Here is a 5,169-nt window from a genome sequence, read left to right as displayed (position 1 = left end):
ACAATGTCCTACTTACTAGCGGGGACGTTACTCGCTGCTTCGATTGTGAAGTGAACGAACAAGCTAAAGCTAGCTAGTAATTAGCTTGTGATCGCGTTTCCCACAGCGGGCGGAACTTGTCATAAAGTTAGCGATAACAAAGCCCAGCCATTGACATGGAAGATATGATTGGCCAATTTGACTGTCAATGGAAACTAGTCTTTAATTGAATTACTATTAATCGTCCCTCCGTAAATTCATAGCTGGACCACCAATCACAAAGCTGCATAGCATTTTCCTCCCAACAACGGAGGCAGCAAAATTCCGATGAGTGACAACGTGGGATTTTTAAATTTAACTCCTCACATTCCAACACAAACTTAAAGGCAGGATTTGAGGGTATATTTCAGAAACATTGTGTTTAGATTGTCAAGTTATGAATTGATGAAGATATTATCTTCATATACAAAAAAACTCAGTCAGGTCTTCATTCAAATGTTCTAATAATGTTGTGAGAATAGATACATCTATTTTACCAAACACAATATATTGTTACTTGCCAAGATTGAACATTTGGCAGTGAAGTGTACTGTAGTGTTTCAGTCACTTGAAGAATTTGTTTAAAAGCATGCATGAAACATATTTCCGTCGCAGCTGTTGTTTGTTCGCACTATGGCCACTTGTTTTGTCTGCTGATTAGCCTTGTTGACATCTTTCAGAGGTCAAGTGGTTGCCATTGCTTTGTGGCAACCTCACTTCTTGGAGAAGCGTCCTATAGACAGTGCACAACCCTTGGCTTAAGGGATTGAAGTGAAGAACTAGAATTCATTTGACGTACGTGTGAGTGAAGGTAGTGCTCCGTCTTCAAAGTCAGTGACAGTGCTAAACTTTCTACCATAGTGTCAACAGGAAATGTCTCAACATTCTCCCCTTATTTCTTACTGACGTACACAACATGTCATTGCACACAATTCCATGCTGTGAGTCAGATCTGGGATTTGGGATCTGGTCACACATTATCCTGTCAACAAACAAAACAGTAAATTATTAAAAGAAGGAAACCCACATGTATATTCTTGTTGCATTTTGTTTATGAAAGAACAAGATAATTTCAAGTTCTCAACAGTATTTTGAACTAATAAAGCCTTCTATTTATTGTGGGAATATGTCTTGCCCTAGATAACAGTATTATCAGTGTCATGGACTTGATATAAACAAAGGATGTTCCACACTACATCCAGTAATTAATAAGAACATTCAGAGCCCAAAAGAACAGGCTATCTATCGCTAAGGAAAACAATATAGATAATAAAGATAATATTTGAAGGAATGTTCAAATAGATAGGGAGTCAGTCACAATGTTCCATCTTATCACTCCTTGCAGATTTATAGGGGTGAAAAGATATTATGTAATACATGTTATAAATCTCTGTTATTTGTTTGCAACAGCATTGTACACTGTCAGTTTTTTTATGGGAATACACAAGTTCAAACACCACAACAACAACTGGGTGTTTTTTTGTTTTACTTGTAGGAAGAAGAAGCATGAATGAATGAATGAATGAATGAGGTGAGTCATTTGTAGAGTGATCCAGGCAGAAGGATGTAGTGGATGTCCTGGGGTCTTGATTGGGCAAAAGTAGGGATTTGGGAGTGACTGGTACAGCAACATTGTATTCCTAGTATGAGTTCTGCATTGGCTTGGCAGATGAGTATCAGGTGTGTTATTGAAAAGGCAGTCAGTCAGGTGCGTAAACGTGGTGGCAGGTGGGAGTTGTGGTGTGGTCTCTCACAAAAAAATTCATTACTAGATTTATACAGACATTATAGTATATTCCAAAGCAGAGTCAGTTGCTACATTTATTTGTTATTTGCTGCTACTGTGTATATCACATTTTGGGAGATGTTTTCTGTTTTTATTACTCAATATATTACTTACCTGAACACTTTTTCCATGTGATTTTCATGGATTAATAAAGTACATTGAATTGAATGTCATTGAATTATATTACATTGCATTTAATTGATTTTATTGAATTGCATTGAATTGGATTAAATGTTATTTAATAACAACTGGAACACTGTGAACCTAGAGCAGGAACAGGTCTCCAAGGTTTCCCACATGTAGCCATGTGACAACATCCGTGGGATTGTTGCCAACGTGCCACAAACAGGCGAGGCGACAGAGCCGGACATGGCTGTGCAGAGTGGTGCCGCTGCTGCGAGCAGCCCGACCCGCGGCCTGATGGCGATCTACAGGTCGCTCCTTGAGACAGAGCAGGACAGGACGAACACAAACAGCTCCCCTGGAGAGTGTTTGTGTCCCTGACTCAGGGCTAGATCTCCATCTCCTCGCTTCTAATCCTGTTTGGGTTGGTTCCTAGTCCTTCCACTCTCTGCTCTCTGTCACAGGGGGAAGTAGACTTGATGTTATCCTATCCATCTGCGGCGGATTTCCTGGGAGGCAGTTCTCTGTGCGTGTGTGTGTGTGTGCTAGGGTGTGTAAGTGTAGTGTTGTGTGAGTGTGTGCTTGTGTGTGGGTTTGTGGTTTTGGATCATGCAGCATTGTTAGGTTCGACTTGTCAATCACACATAGACCTACAGGAAAACCGTCAATACGGTAAGAGAAGGCTACATCATAAGGAAAGTACATACAATCATATGTAATCAACAAAACAAGCCATACACTGAACAAAAACAGGAGATGGTAAAGAATAACAAAGTACCCGGTGAGAGAAAAGATCTAACCCTTCGGTGGAAAATAAACTGTTCTCACCGCAGATGTGACCCTTCCTTTCCCGATAACCATGTTGTGGCAAAACCCGGTAACTCAGGCTCCAAACAAGTTTCATGGTGAAGTGTTACTGTGATGGGATGGAAATGGAACATTGGTTTTTTGAGTTGAAACAGGATGAAAAGCGGATGTGTAACTAAGATTAACTGTTGATTTCTGTGTGAATACATGAACCTACTGTAGTTGGTCTGTTTCGGGGGTTCAAGATCATTTTATCATATACTGAATTATAACTGACCTATAAATTGACCTTACGTTTTGTACAGAGCAACCTTAAATGGAAAATTATTTGATTATGTTCACCTGTCATGGTGTTTAAATTGTAGCTCCTTTTCAGGACTCACCCTCTTGTACCATGATCACTCCAACTTCGGTATGACGTCCAAATCCTTTTCATTACAACATCTTGGAGGAATATTTAGTGCTCTCATAAACATGGATATTCCAAGAAAGCACAGCTTATTGTTTTTCATCGACTTACAACTGTCACATTCAGCAGGTGGAACCCAGATCTCAAGGCTTGTTTTGGCTCCTCGACGGAGCAGATGACTCAACAGTGTTCATGTGGTACAACTGAAAAAAAATTGGCACTGGCTTTTTTCAGCCAATCCAGTCACACACTAAATGTCAAAATCTATTTTCTCAAAGGTCTAAAACAGACTTTACCGTAACTGACAGGTTTAAGGTTTTAAAACGTAGTCTTGCCTGGGATCGAGGCCCACTCACTCAGCCAGCAGCCATGACAAGCTGAGACTGTAGAGAAACACTCTGTCAACCACTGTGCATTGAGGTGGAGCAACTGTAGATGAGGGTTATTACCATACAGGCAGCATTCCCTCATTTGGATCGCCTAGCGATGGAGCGACCATTGTTTCTCATCCTGATCTTAATGCTGGAGACAATGGAGAAGGGCTGGAGGGTCCTTCAAGTTAATGACGGCAGCCAAAGGTAATTGGATCGACTTGAGCCTCCTCAGGCGCAGTATTAGAAAATCCTAATCAATGTATTTGGCAGACAGACAGGGGATGCTTGGCTTTCACAAACAATTTGAATTTCTGGTGCGTCTTAATCCCATTCATTCATAAATTCCCTCTTTAACATCTCTTACAACATCAAATGTGAAGAGCATAGACTGGCAAAGTAAAGCCCATTAGCAAATAACTGTGGGAACAAAATGATACCTTCTTTAAATTACTAAGTAGCTCACATTTTATCAATTTTAGAAGGCACATTTATACTATTGAGTCTAATACCTTCAGCAGATGGGTGATACAAATTAGGGCCATGTTTTCCACTGAAAAAAAGAACCATTCTTTCAAAATAAGATATTGCACTAACCAGGCTGCAAATGAGAGTTGGATGCATAGGCTCCATGTCTAACCTTTTAAGATCCTAAACCTAAATAGATCTTGAAAAGCACATTTGTCAGACATGTGGATGCTGCCATCTAGAGAACTTTCTGTGTACTTGGAAATGTAAAAAACATAAAAACGAAGGCTGAACCGTGCGCAATTTGCTCATGTTGTGTATACATAAAGAATAGGTCATTTCCCAGGAAAGGGGGTTTGAAACTCACTGATTGTGAGTCCAGTGTGTCAAAGATGTAGGGTAAAGTCATTGTTAAGGAACTTCTACTTCAATTTGTTTACTGAAACACTATTTTTTAAATAAAAGATATCCATAAAGCTTAGGGAATCATATGCCCTAGAATGTCAGGCAATTCACCTTAAGTACATTTGAACTCTGCACCATAATCACTTTTGTACACACACACTTTTGGCAGATTCTGTTTACTTAACATAAGCTATGGTAGCCTCTGACCTTAGTTGATCATGCTCTGGAGCACACCATACACAGTAGCCTTTCACTCTACCCATCCCAATGTAATCAACCATCCCAAAGAATTTCTTCACAAAAGGGATTGTGTGGAACACAAAAAGGTCTAACAGCTCAAAGTCTCTTACTGTAAATGTCTGCGTACAAGCTGGCCTAGCTGACCCAGCTGGCCTCCAGTTTCCAGGAAGCCATCGTTGCTCCCTGCCTGTCTTTCCCCCTGACTGAGTCACAGTGAGTGGGAGAGATGAGTGCGTCTAGGCCCCGTCTGAAACTCATTGACTCTTAGTTACGACACACAGCACTGGGCAGGGATGCCGGGAGTAGGCTTTATATGGCTACTGGCATCCCCATGACAAGTACACTAGCAATCTTGCCCAGTAAACGCAAGCCCGTCATGGAACAAAAGGACCTTAGTACACTGTCAAACTGTCAAACACTAGTTTGTGATGATGCTGTGGTTTTTTTTTTTTTTTACTAGAACTGTACACGAGTGTTATAAGTTATGGATGTATCATTAAAAGGATTATCTATGTAACTCTCTGAGAGTATAAGAGTTACTT

The 5,169-nt window shown here is 40.4% G+C and overlaps 1 long non-coding RNA gene across 1 annotated transcript; it reads right to left on the bottom strand.

Annotated features, from left to right (window-relative positions):
• Nucleotides 1-2,016: 2,016 nt before the first annotated feature.
• On the bottom strand, nucleotides 2,017-4,180 carry LOC134028138 (uncharacterized). Its single transcript, XR_009931501.1, has 3 exons — nucleotides 3,118-4,180; nucleotides 2,756-2,843; nucleotides 2,017-2,577 (listed from the first exon to the last, which is right to left on the bottom strand). It is a non-coding gene; the product is annotated as an uncharacterized LOC134028138 (long non-coding RNA).
• Between the last annotated feature and the right edge of the window lie 989 nt (nucleotides 4,181-5,169).

The sequence above is a fragment of the Osmerus eperlanus genome, chromosome 10 (assembly GCF_963692335.1).
Source record: "Osmerus eperlanus chromosome 10, fOsmEpe2.1, whole genome shotgun sequence".
Classification (NCBI taxonomy): domain Eukaryota; kingdom Metazoa; phylum Chordata; class Actinopteri; order Osmeriformes; family Osmeridae; genus Osmerus; species Osmerus eperlanus.
The sequence above is the reverse complement of the archived record's forward strand: the minus strand, read 5'-3'. Positions and strand labels throughout refer to the sequence as shown.